The sequence below is a fragment of the Neopelma chrysocephalum genome, unplaced genomic scaffold, assembly GCF_003984885.1.
Source record: "Neopelma chrysocephalum unplaced genomic scaffold, ASM398488v2 Primary Assembly neopelma1_23, whole genome shotgun sequence".
Classification (NCBI taxonomy): Eukaryota; Metazoa; Chordata; class Aves; order Passeriformes; family Pipridae; genus Neopelma; species Neopelma chrysocephalum.
The window spans coordinates 20,423,581-20,437,515 of NW_020897691.1; the positions used below are offsets into that span (position 1 = coordinate 20,423,581).

General features: G+C 41.5%; 1 protein-coding gene across 8 annotated transcripts in view; it reads left to right on the top strand.

The window, feature by feature from the left end:
• Window positions 1-13,935, top strand: part of HIVEP2 (human immunodeficiency virus type I enhancer binding protein 2) — a 138,976-nt gene that overhangs the window by 43,779 nt on the left and 81,262 nt on the right. The window contains exon 1 of one of the 8 annotated variants that reach the window (XM_027689580.1): window positions 10,244-10,416. The exons of the other annotated variants lie outside the window; for them this stretch is intronic. The gene's annotated coding sequence lies outside the window, so the exon portion shown is untranslated. Of the gene's footprint in view, window positions 1-10,243; window positions 10,417-13,935 lie in introns of those variants that run through there. 8 annotated transcript variants of the gene reach the window in all.

A 13,935-nucleotide genomic window follows, 5' to 3' on the forward strand; every position in this document is an offset into this window, starting at 1 on the left:
TCTCAACTTGTACCTGAATTTACTTCTCAGGTGTTAAGAGATAAATCACTCTTCCCACAATGCCATGTGAACAGGACAGTCATTTCTGCACGGCAGGAGGAGACTTTTTCCCTTCTCTCACCTCAGTGTCCAGTCCAGCAATGAGGAATCAGATTTAACCCTCAGTTTCAGGGCCTGTGAGTCTTTAATTCTTTTCCAGCAGCAAAATAATTATTTTTGATAGGCACACCAGTTGTTTTTTAGTTTGTCTATAATCAGTTTTCTGAGAGGTTGCTTTGATGTGGGAAGAACTGAATTCTTTGGGTGCAAATATTTGCTGTTGACTCTCTTAGTCATTAAGAGGTGTTTTCCACATTAAGGTGCCTTTACTTTTAAGGGAAAATGTCACGCATCTTCTGGTACCAGATACACAAAATGTGTGGTTCCCTAAAGAGGAACCATTTGTGGAGCTGCAGCACATAAGGGCAGGAGGGACCAAGACCAGCCCAAGCATTGCCAGCCTCGTGGAGAGAGACTCAACAACCTTCCAGCCCCTCTGGCAGCCCACACCAACCCCAGCACCTGAGAACCCACAGAAGCTGGTTCCAACTATAGACCTACATCCCTGCTGATATGCCTCCATGCTAAAAGATGTTCTTTTCCAAGAAGAACATGTCTTTTTTTTTTTGTTATAAATTCCCTTGCCACCTTTTTGTATTTTCCAACTGGAGCTCTTCTAAGGCCCTCTGCCTCTGCAGTTCTTGTCTTTGTAGAGGTTATTTTTGGAAACTGGGGAACCAGGAGGAGGGATAAAATTTAGGTGAGTTAACTGCAGAAGAAGTAGAAAATTCTTTCCCTTGATGAGCTCTTTCTTTCCTGTCTTTTCTTCTTGTGACCTCTGTGGTCTGACCCTATTGCATCTCTCATTCCAGGGCAAGCTGTGGCTGACCCTCTTTGTGCCTAGTGAGTGACTCCTTCTCACGAGGTGATGTGCCAGTTTGCAAGCTGTGCTTGCCTCTTCTTCCCTGCAGTGGCTGCCGTTTCTCTTCTGCTTTTCTGGGTCAGCCAGTTGGCCAAAAAGTGGGTAGGTGGTCAAGCAGAGTTTTGGGAGCTGTGAAACACTGGTAGCACTTGGGAGGTTATGTGCTTTAGGGTAAATTCTTCTCTGTATGCAGAGAAGAGTGCATTTCCTTTGTTGTTTCCTCAGTGGAGCAGCCCTGTCGAGGTGGTTGGCTTTTTCTTGAAATATCGGTATGTTTTTTACATTAGAAGTGTTATATGCTGACTTCCAAACTTCGCAAGATAAAACAAATTCTTTGAAAGACTAGAGAATAGCAATGGAAAACTGACCTGACAGGGAGACCAGGAGCTCACTTTTTGGTTCCTGTGCATGGGGCAGGTAGTGATGAGCACGGACCCCCAAAATGCCTGAGCTGTTCTGAACAGGGACAATCACATCTTTAATTTTCAACGCAAAAATGTAAGGAGAAATTTTCTATGAAGGAGCACCCAAGGACTTTCTTTATCCTGTCTAGATTTTCTAAAATCACTAGCGCGTAGAAAGACATTGACCATACAGTAAGTCAGGCTGCCCTTTTGCTAACTGAGAGAGTATTTGAATAATTGAGATGCCTGTGATTGGCCATGAAAATTTGCTGATGTTTACCCTGCTGTCAGGTATTGAAGTCACACCATAATATTTATTGTGGGATCTTGCAATAGATTTTAAAATAGATTGACATCACGGTACAAAGTAGGAATTTTCCTCATTTTTTTCATCAGTTATGAAAACGCTTAAATAGCAGTGTAGTGCAGCAAATGTTAAACATTAAAAGCTGAGTTTATGTGTACTGATAAAAGGAGGTTGGTAGAGAAGGAAGTAACTTGAGTTTGATAGGAATATGGTGGAAATCAAAGTAGGGGATGATTGTAGATTCAGAGCAGTAACATGCCAACTTTAAAGGATGGATTTGGGTCAGCAGCATAATGAGGTGGCATTGAGGAAGACTTTAAATAAATGAATTTTTAAAATTATGATTCTATACAAGAAGCTGTACAACTGATGCAAAAAGCCAGCCAAATATGGGAAGAATGAAATCAAAAGAACATGAAGTACTGTCTTTAAATATGTAGAAATGGAGGGAGTTTTACTACCATGCTATGGGAGAGATCAATTAAACTGCGCAGAATGGTTATGCAAAATGTTCCTGTAGGGAAATAGCTGTTTTCTGTAGATTCTAGGAAGGAGTACTGGCTTGCTGCTGGCAGTGATTTATTTCCACCCAGCCCTGATGCTTGTGTCTGGCACTCAATGAAATCTTCCAGGGTAAATTATTTATTTAATTAAGAATGGCCACAGTTGCTCCGAGAGACTGGCAGCACAGCAGCAGGAAGTCTGTTAGAGATTGCCTCTAACTTCTTACAGATAGGCTGCTTATATATATACCTTAAATAATGAAAATCATAAATAAGTGTATGTTGGCATTTTTGTTTATTAGCAACAGTTCATAATAATGAGTCCAATGAATGTATTACCATGCGTTGTAGATATCTAATTTCTTGATTAAATAACCCAGAGGCTTGTGAGTGAGCTAAGACATCAGATTGTTGCTAACTGAACTTTTGAACTTTTCATAGGAAAAGGAGATGTCAGTAAGAGAAGAGTCAAATTTATGAGTGTGTAAGCTTGAGCTACCCAAAAACTTTCATTTCAGTAAGCATTCCCTTAAGAACAAAGAGAGAAATCCCCCTCTTCTTATGCCAAGTTGACAAGATAATGCTTTTTTCTTAGTTTAACATATTCCAGAGATAAGAGGTAGAGCTGATGGTTTGAGGGAGTCCAAGAAGAGAGGAATTAGAGTATAACTAACAAGAGAAACTGTCATTTGAGGAGAAATCCCTGAAGAGTCTCTACAAGATTTCATATTTTTATCTGTGCTGTTTAAAAAAATAAAAGATGAAGCAATGTGATTTGGTAATTGTACTTTTTTCAATAAATTCAATTTTTAAGAATACTTTTTGAGTTTGATCCTTGCTTTCTTTGCTTGATTGTTGAGCAATAGGAAAAAACCTAGCAAGAGGAAAAGAAGCCACCTCTTTTAGAGGAAACTGCTCATGGATTTAAACTACGTATTTTGGCATGAAGAGAAAAAAATGGACAAAAGTTTCAAAAAATATCACAAATGGGCATTTCTGAAACATCAGACATATTTGGTTTTTGACAGGCCTAATAAGCAAATCAACATAGAGCTAAATACACCTTCCAGGGTGATCTCCCGTTTTGACAAGCACTGGTGGTAGGGGCCAGCTGACAGGCTGCCTGCAGCCAAGGTGGGGCTCTCTCCTTTGCATAGGGTGGTTCCTTCCCCTCTCCTCCCCCCTGCAAGGCCCTGCTGGCTCTCTGATGGTCCTTGCTGAAGCTGTTGGCATCAATGTCTGAAGCATCTCTCATTTTGGAAAGTCAGCTTTTCTTTTCCTTGGTCTGAATTCTCTAGCACTGCCAAAGCATTTGAGGAAGGGTTTTCCACTGTCCTGGCTGTGATTTCATGTCCCAGAGGGGCTGCTCCTGCTACCTATCCTCTGCAGCTATTTGTCTAAGCCCACGCTGGGCTGGTTTGGGCCACTGGGCAACCAGTGAGCTGTTGGGCAGCCAGGGGTTTCTGATGGGTAAGCACCTTGGATTGGCTCCCCATGGGCACAGGCAAACTCAAGAGCTGGCAGAAGCACACGGCTGGCATTGAGAGGAATAAGCAAAGTGGCATCTTCTCCTCTTGGGTGGCAGGTCACTGCTGGACTGACCTTACTGAAGCATGAAACTTCATCCTCAACATGCAGATCAGGTCTTGCACATGTGAGTTTGTTAACCCTTAAATATGATGTTACATTATCACAGTAATCAGGAATGGAGAAGGTAAAAGTGAAGACAGTGGAGTTTCCTATGCTACCCTTTTTTGCTCCACAATTTTTAGTGACCCCAAGTCACTCTCTCTGTTTCCCTTTCCAGATGGAATTAGAAATGGGCATATGTTCTGAATTAATTTTTTATTCATAGTACCTGTGAGTGATCAAAGATTGCTTTTGCAGATTTGCATTTAAGCATCAAACTGAAATAAATGTCATTTCAGAATAGTCTGTTTGCAGTCACTATTTTTATTTTTGCTTTACAGTATCTTCAAGGTACTCCTAATTCTGTGCAGTGGAGTTATACAGTCATAAAATGATTTGGGTTGCAAGGGACCTTTAAAGATCATCTAGATTCCAACCCCCCTGCCATGGGCAGGGACACCTTCCACTAAACCAGGTTGCTCAGAGCCCAATCCAACCTTGCCTTGAACACTTCCAGGGATGGGGCATCCATAGCTCCTCTGGGAAACCTGTTCCCCAGTGCCTCACCACCCTCACAGAAAAGAATGTCTTCCTTCTATCCAATCTAAGCCTACCCTCTTTCAGTTCAAACTGTTGACCCTTGTTATGTCATTACAGGCCCTGGTAAAAAGTCCCTCTCCAGTGCACTTGTAGGTCCCTTTTAGGTACCGGAAGGTGCTATAAGGCCTCCCCAGAGCCTTCTCTTTCTTCTCCATGCTGAACAATCCCAAGTCTCTCAGACTGTCTTCATAGGAGAGGGGCTCCATCCCTCTGATAATTTTTGTGGCCTTCCTCTGGACCTACTCCAACAGGTCCACATTTGACTTGTGGTTGTCACCAGAACTGGATATGGTATCCAGGTGGGGTCTCACAGGAGCCTAGTAAAGGGGCAGAATCATATCCCTTGACTGCTGGTGTCACCGCTTTTGATGCAGTACAGGATGCAGTTGGCCTTCTGGGCTGCAAGTGCACATTGCTGGGTTATACCCACTTTTTCATCTACCAATATGTATTGGGTTTGTGTAGCAAGGTTTTGGTAGCAGGGGGACTACAAGTGTGGCTTCTTTGAAAAACTGCGAGAAGCTTTCCCCATGTCCAGTAGAGCCCATGCCAGATGGCTCCACTACTGGCTGAGGCTGAGCCCATCAGCAACAGTGATAGCATCTATGGGATAACAGATTTAAGAAGGAAAAAAGTTGCTGCACAACAGCAATTGCAAGCAGAGAAGAGAGGAGTGAGAATATGTGAGAGCAATGACTCTGCAGATGCCTAAGTTAGTGAAGAAGGAGGGGCAGGAGGCTGCTCCAGGCACCGGCGCAGATTCCCCTGCAGCCCATGATGCAGACTATGGCAAGGCATGGTAAACCCATGGAGGTCCACAGTGGATCAGATATCCACCTGCAGCCTGTGAAGGGCCCCATGCTGGAGCATTTGGATGCCTGAAAGAGGCTGTGACCCCCTGGGAAGCCTGTGCTGTCACCCATGGGAGGAACTCTGCACTGGAGCAGGGAAAGGACCGTGAGGAGTCCTCCACCTGAGGAGGAAGATGCAGCAGAGATACTGGGTCTGAACAGAACCTCATTCCCCATCCTGCAACTTGCCGAGGCTGCACTCAATTCCACTATGTCATTAATTAAGATATTGAACAGAATCAGTCCTAATAGGCATCCCTGAGGAATACCACTTGATACAGATCCATTTGGACATTGAGACGTTGACTGCAACTCTCTGGGTGTGGCCATCCAGCCAATTCCTTATCCACTGAATGGTCCATCCATCAAATCCTTATCTCTCCAATGTAGAGAGGCCGAGATGTTGTGTGAGGCTGTGTCAGAGACCTTATGGAAGTCAGGATAGATGACATCAGTTTCTCTTTCCCTATCCGCCAATGCAGTCACTGTAGGATAATATATAGAATAAACCTGTCAAGTTTTGATCGCCAACTTTATTTGTTCCCTTCAAGTCAAGTGGCATACATATGATATTAACAGACCACTGAGACTAATATTATTTTTCATTACCATATTCTAGAAATACTTTGAAGGAATTTTGATAAAGAATAGATCTTTAAAGTATTTTTAGTTAATATCTTGCAATAGGATAGTGCACAGAAGAGGCTATTGCTATCAAATAGTAGTTTCTTATTTCAAGAAAACCGGGCTCCAGGTGCTCAGGCAACAGCTTTCTTTAGTTTTATGGCTTTATTTGCTTTAAAGCTTTGACGTAAACCCTGTAATTTACTGTTAACTATGCTATCAAATGTATCCAGTTTAGAATATATAACAGGTAGGGGCAATTTGAAATTTAACTTCAAGCGTACTTATCTCCAAAAATAAAAATGCTGATTTTCATGTTAAATATCTAAAATAAGCGCTAGTCCCACCACCACCATCCATTGTTACTCAACTTAGATTTCTTCAGAGGTGTTTGAATGCAAGGGGAGGTATGAGAGTCCTACTTCCAAATAGAGAAAAATCATTATGTAGTCTCAGGAGCCTGTACTTCTATAATATTTTAATTTTGTTTTTCAGTTATAATCAATATTGCCTGTTTTGCCAATGCTAGCAGTGGGAGAAAAGCCCTAAGAGACTGATGTGCTGGCAGAGGGAGAATAGCATGACTATATATATGTTTCTGACATCAGTGTTCTGGTTTATCTAATGTTGTATGATACAGTGACTAAATGCTTCATACTATTCCATCCTCAGTAAACCAATATTTTCTAATACTGCCCCTTTTTTCAAAAATTGTAGAAATTTTAAATAATAATTTGCTAATTTGAGGTGTTCTTTTACTGTCTATGTGGAAAGCTCATACTCTCTTTACTTTTCATAAACAATATTCTTACACGACATTAATGTATATTCCAAATTGATGCTCCTGGGCCAGTAAGAGATAATTCATCAGCTTGCTACTTCAAATACAGCATTTTTAAAGCTATCATGAAGCTTTGTTGTAACAGGACGTCTCTATATTCTTTAATATTTATTCAGATGGGTATATTTAGTTACCGCTGTGATTCCTGTTCTGTCCTTTACCTGTTTTCATTATTTTTCCTCTGTATTGAAAAGCAACACATTTTTACTACTGGAAACAGCAAAAAGCTGCTCCTCCCAGATTCTCATTTTTCCACCATATTTCCTTTTACCCCATAGATATCACCTTCACTGCCCATCTGTCACATTCCCACATCTGTACCTATTCTGTGCAAGAGTTTGCTGGATTCCTTTATGTTTCAAGAGACCAGGCTTTTGAAAAGTCTGTTGGCTTCCAGAAAAAAAGTTGCACAAACCAACCTTGTTCTAGGTCTCCTGTGTGAGAAGTGACAGAAATGACAGCCGGTTGTAAAAAAAAAAAAAAAAGGGCAAGCAGAAAACTCAACTGTGCCAAACATTTCACTTTCCAAATGGAGTAAAATGCCTGTTTTATGTGAACAAAAGAGTTTTGACTATTCCTTGTTCAAATAAGCCCTTCATCTTTAATTGATGTAGAGATTTGGATTGCAACTCCTTAATGAGTATTGACCAAGTTTGTGGCATGCTTTTCCTGGAGGTGTGTATAAAAGGAACATTAGCTGTAATGTTGTAGTAATGTGCTAGAGAAATGGAACCCTAGGACCCTTACAAAGTGCCTGGCCACTGTGATTAACCCATTCTGTCTTTCAACAGGCAGATGGCACATGAGAAGTTAACTTTCCAAAGGCAGCAGGATGTTGCAGGATCAACCTGATGCTTGACAAATGTTTGAGCAGTTTCTGCTTTACAATTGCTGTTCAAACACAGAAATAAGAGGGTATATGCTTTTTCCCAATCAAGGTTTAAACAGACCTTTTGAGCATTATGAATGCAACCCTAAAAGTTAGTCTATCTCACAATATTTATGTTTAGCTTCAGATCTTGGTTTCCTTTTTATGTTTAATGTGATTAATGGTTGATAGGGTTATCTAGAGATGTCCATAGATGTTTATGGCTTTAACTAAATGCATGGAGACAGCCAGCTCCAGCCAACCTCTACCTCTTTTAGATGGACAAGAAGCAAGAGAACAGAGCTTGAAGGCTGCTTTAAGCCTGCTTTCCATACAGCCTCCCCTTCTCTTGCATCCTTTGAGCAGCTGGTGGCCACTGGTGTGCCTTAGACCAGATGCACCTGCTGGTAAAGGTGCCAAAGAGCTGTTCTGGCAGCTGTCTGCCACCACAGGCACAGCATTTCCTGGGCCAGCTCTTCCTCAGCAGGGATTTTTCTCCGGCCCAGAGATCTCCTGTTTGGGGTTTGGACACTGTTTCATTGACCTCATCTGTCACACTATTGATGGTGTCCAAAGTATGTGTTAGCATCCCTGCCTTGAGGCTTTCATAGCTTTGAAGACGTAACAGGGATGTCCCTGCTATAGCCATGCAGTGGTGAGGTGATGTGGCCCTGTATCCTGTGACCCTGAGGTCAGTGGTACCTGATACAGTCTCCAGGGAGGGGGAGGGGATGGGAACACAGTGGGTGGAACGGGGAGTCCATCCCTTCAACAGATGTCAGAGTGAAAGAAGAGTCAAGCTCTCCCCGCTTGCTCAGGCTTCTGTGATGGCAGAAGGGCGGTCCTGGGCTCCGAGTTGAGAAATTGATCCGTCACTGACTAATGTTACATGAACTTCAGAATGTGTGGCAGAACATAATATAGGGCTTATAAGCTTTTTTAAAGGCTCCTGATGAAGGGGGAATTATAATACTTACTTCTAAACAGGTGAGGGACTCTGTGTTTCATGTGAAATTGCAGGTTGTATTTTCCCGTGGAATTTGCAGGCTACAAAGCATATTTAGATGCTTCACTGGTTCTTGGTAAGGTAGTATCGTACACAGTTACACCTCTCCTATTTTTCATGACACTTATGCTGTTGTAAGAGCTCCTAGAGTTGAGAGCACTAAGGGATTTCAATGTTTTGATTCCTGCATCTTCTGTAGAAAGTGGATTGTTTTATTCCAGAGCTTACATTGCGTGGGCACCAGTGAAAGACCTGGGAATGTCAGGAGAGAAAAGAGAGTGGTGCTAGGTGTCTGCAGGAAATTGGTGAGTTTAATCAGCTAGAGGGCACCAATATTTCTTCTAGGGCTGTTAAATTAGGCCATGTGGACTGCCAGCATATGGATGCATGAGAGAAACATGAGGGCTTTGTGAAACAGTTGTGCTAAAAATAATTTTTGCTGTTATTTTTAATAATGTTATCACAGATGAAGAAAGTGAGGTAGAAGTTTGTACCCTGGGACATTTCTTTCTCCTGCTTTACAGAGTAAACACTATAAATCCTTGAGTGTTTGTTTGGCTAGGTAATGCTTTCCAGAAATATGTGGATGAAATAGGCATCAGAGCCATAAAATACTTCCCTATATTTATATTTTAAATATGCAATAAAAATTAAGTAAATTTTAGACTCCTAAGCACCAAAGTTGCTTCTGAAGAAGGGGCTTGGATGTTAAAATCAGATATTTCAAAACATAAAGTTTTTAATATTGCCAGAACTGCACAGTCAGTGTTTTGTGATCAGCGGTGTTAGTAGGCTCAGCTATATCCTAGTAAGTTTTGTTGCTGTGAAGGCATGAGAAGGATCTTGAAACTGTTGAAGGGGGCAGGAATATTGTAGGATTACCAGTTGATTGGTTAATTTAGAGGATTATGTTTTTAATGCCAAAAAATCCAGTTGCACAGAATTGCAGAGTAATTTAGGCTAGAAGGGATTTCTGGGGATTCTCTTCCTAGCCCCTGCTCAAAGCAGGTGCATGGTGGTTTTGCATGTTGTCAGTAACTTACCTTTACATGGTTTTGATTTGTGCAAGAAAGATTAACTATTTAGGTATTTTTCTTTTTGTGTAGTAGAGAGGCAAATAGCAAAGAAGGATAAAAGTTAAGGCAAAAAGTGATCAGATAATATTTAAGCATCACCAAATATCCCACAGTATTTCACATATGTTGGTTTGGGGTTTTTTTTAGAAAAAAAATCCATTTCTTTAGGGTAGTGCAAGGAACTTAGTTTAAGCATTTGTGAATCAATTTTAAATTGTTCTTTTCATTGCTGGCTAATATGCAGAAGGAATTGGTAAACAGTAAGGGCAAAGGCTATACAGTATTTTTTTAGCCAGTGGTTCTGTTTAGACTTAATCGCTACAATGCAGTGTTAAAATTTTCAAAACAGCTTGTAATTGCAGTAGCTTATTTAAACCAGCTATTTGTGGTTATGTCTGCTGAGGAAACTTAAACTTCAATGTTCCCCAGCCAACTAATAGCAGCAAATTGACTGCGGGTCTCTTGAAGGAATATCTAAATGTAGGCTGTTGAATAATCCCTTTGGGGGCCCTGTAACTATTTTTGTGCCTGGATATGCGTCATCAGTGGGTATTTTCTCTGGTGACTAGCTTACATCAGTAGGTCTCCTACCATACGCTCTATCAGTGAGTGACTTATGATTGATGGGAGTCACGGCTGCTGTTTAGCTTTTATCTGTGACCTCAAATAATGGACAACAGGAATTTCCAGGCTGTTAAATTCCTTGAATGACTGAAGACACGGGATGGCTCTGCTGATAAACGCAGGTAGTACCCAGATACTGGGTGTTCACCGGGGGCTGAGGCGGGGAGGAAGGAGAGGGGGGGTTCCTCGCTGCGAGGCGGTGAATCCGGCGCCGACGTGTAGCCGTAAGGTGCGCTTCCCGGACGCCAAGGAAGTGGCCGCGCCGGAGAAGCGTCGAGCGACCGTGATGCTCTAACTCTCCCGAGCTCTCCAGCCATCCGTGTCCGCCGGTGGCAGTGGCGTTTCAATGTGTTTAACTGGCTGATCTTTAGGGCAGTTTGTCGGTTCATTTTATCACAGGGAGACACGCTGTTTGCAGCTTTGCGGAGGGAAATGCTGTGGAATTTTCAGCTGCAGTCTGGTTGTTTTTTTAACCCTTTTTGTTACCGACTATCAGCGGCGAGTGGATTTATTGGAGTGCTTCACCCAGGTGCTGCCTGGGCTAAATCTGAAGGTGCAGTAGGCTACGTGGTCTTAAGGTTAAGTTGCACCTGCCACAGTGACCCACTGAGCATGCAGTCATAGTTAATTTCCTAGTGTTCAGTACTTCATATTGAGAAAAGAAGGACTGCAGACACTGTTATCCCCTCTTTCTCTGTCCACTCTGCCTTTCTGTCAGAAGCTGACAGGTGAAATGGGGCTGCAAGACAGCTACAAGATTTTTTGTGTTACCTGTGATGAATTTAGCAGCTCGACTCAACCCTACAGCGAGGTACTTTGTCATTTCTTCTTCTTTCCCTCTTATTCTTCCTGTCTCAATCCCTTTGATACAGCTGTGATGGGAAACAGGAGATCAGCTCTCTGTGAACTTGTGCTCAGAAGTCTCTCAAGCTCTTCTCCTGGCAACCAGGGAGAAAAAATGACAGACATGGATACTCCCAGTGTGATTGATGATTAAAAAAAAAAATCCTTAATGCTGTTTATCGCGCAGCATTGTTTGGCTGAGGGAGGATAGCAGCTGGATCCAAATTCTTCCTCACCACTTCTTCCTGTTGGCAGGTGGCCTTCCGCACAAGCTGGGCTTGTGAACTCTCATGCAGGTCTTACTTATTTGAGTACCTACTATTGTTTTCATTGAGGTGACAGCAGACTGGGCTTTATGCAAGATTTTGAGACTTGAAAAGCTTCAGAGGAAAAACAAGAGCTTTGTTTTAACTCGCCTGTATGTCTCTGTTAATGAATGAAACCAGGCTTCCTGCAGGAGCCTGTTAACCCATGTCTTTACCTTTGTTGACACTGTGCTTACAGGTGTGTGTTGTCGTAGTGTGGATGGTCTCATTCTGAGCCATACAGGTTGTGTATACCTTTCTGTTCCTTTCAGACTGGTCCTGGTCCAACAAATGCACTGGGTATGAAGTGAGTTTCCTCATCTGATCTGCACAATTGAGTGCTGGTTAAGAATTCCATTTGGCAAAAGTAGTAGGAAGAGAAGCTGCAATTTAAAAGAGGCTTAGAAGATCAAGGGAAAGGAGGGAATGGAAAGGTTTTCATTGAACTGTGATTTACTTAATTTCTGTAATTCCTTATAGAATTCCTATATATTTCCTTTATTTCTATTTTTTTTCAGTCACTTCAGTAAGACTTTGTGATCATGACAAACTAGTTATATAACTCAAAATCTGTAAAAGCTTAAACACAAAAATATTTGATGACTCTTGAGTCATTTGCATTAAAAATCAGTGGATTTTCCTGGTGTGTGCTTTGAAAATGTAAAGTTTGCTAACTGGTTGATGCTGCTATATCTATTATTTACCTCAACTTTCTAGGAATCATTATGGTTGGCTACACAGCAGTATCTTTTGGCCAATATTGACCTAATTTCTCCCCATTTTTAGGGGTATTATATTTTAGAGTAGTGATAATATTTTAGAGTAGCTTTCATTTACAGTGTTTGTGCAAAAGCTCAGCATTATTACCTTTCCAGAAAGACTCTGCAGGCCTTCAAAATGTTTCCAGAAAGGGTCATCGTTTTCTAAGAAAAAGTGTTGGCAAGTTGCCTGCTGTTTCCTGATGCTTGGCACTGAGGCCAAGGCAGAGGGATGAAATCCAAACTGACATGTGGCAGTGTGTGTAGGTACCTTCGTGTGCTGTGACAGAGGTGTCATGTTGGGGACAAACTTAATTTAGGTGCTGACCCTGCAGTGATGTCATGCCCTGTGGATGCCTGGGTCCATATGCCTACACACTGTTGCCTTCAGTGACTAAGTGCAGGCACCAAGTTCTGCTGGCACAGCTTGATTTGAGGAACAATTACTGCAGTGGCTAAAGCCTTGTTTTTTCAGAGGAGCCTTCACCTATTCAATGGCCACCTCTAAAATCTTGAAAGTCACCCTGCACATAGGCTAACCAGATATCCCATCTGTTTAGTTAAAATAATTAGGAGTTGTGGAGCAAGGGATACGGCACATTCACTGAAAGTCAAAGTATTCACTGCTGCATCTTGTAATAACTCCATTGGCAAACCTCTCCCTCCTCCAGCGAAGTGTGTTGGTGTTTCAGTGTGCAAGTAGTTCCCAGTGGGCACAGGACTGTAATTACCGTAATTGGGAGGCAAAAACGGGGACTGAATCTGACATGGGAATATCAGGGGCTTCATTTTGAATTTTTTTAAAAGATTAAATACAATTAATTTCTGTTAAATCTATGACTGCACACTCCATGCAGCTGCTGTAGTGTTGGGTATTTGTTGAGGGTCATAACAATGAATTGGTATTTAATAGTTTTGTATCATTTTGACAAAGTACTCTCAGCACTTAAATACTCTTGAGACTAAAGAGGTGCCCTGGTATGGAAAGAACAGCAAAAAAAATAGAAAGTTCACCTTGCCATGGCACTTCCTTTTGACAGCACTATTTTGTTTGAAGAGTGACTGCTCAGTCATTAATAAAATTATAAACACAAGTAGATATATGTTGCTACTGTGAGCCAGCTATATGTTGTAAAAATATTCTGAAATATGAGGCAGAGTAGTGATTCCATATCTTCAGGGCACATGATATCTTTTGTTTGTTTTAGTTCAAAATTGTCTTATTATAGTTAGCAATATGTGATCTCTCATGGTGATCTTTGTGTTTCCAAAAAGTCCCATTGAAATTATTGAACCAGTTCCTAGATACTTGGAAACTGCAATTTTGGTCAGTTTGTGTGAGGAAGAGCTTGGATAGTTTCATTGGTTTGGGTTTTGTTCATTCAGATATCATGGAGGAAATAAGAATTAGCTGTCACTACATTTAGGCATTACTTTTCTGTAGGGAAAAGTAAGGAGTTACTCATAAACACTGCTAATATTTGTAGTGAGCAGAGTAACAAAGAGCGAAGAGGAAGAAAAGTAAGGCAGTGAAAGTACAGTGTAAAGAAAAACTGGAACAGTGAGAAAAGATATTGTTATTTCATTTTTGTGGTATATAATTTTTTAAATCCAATTGACTTGATGATTGAAGAGCCTTCCATCTTTTTGATGTTACTGTGTTCAATGATATGAATGGAGTCAGCACTGCAGCTCTTCCTGTACATTCTGTGCTTGATGACCTTGGTCCTGAAAC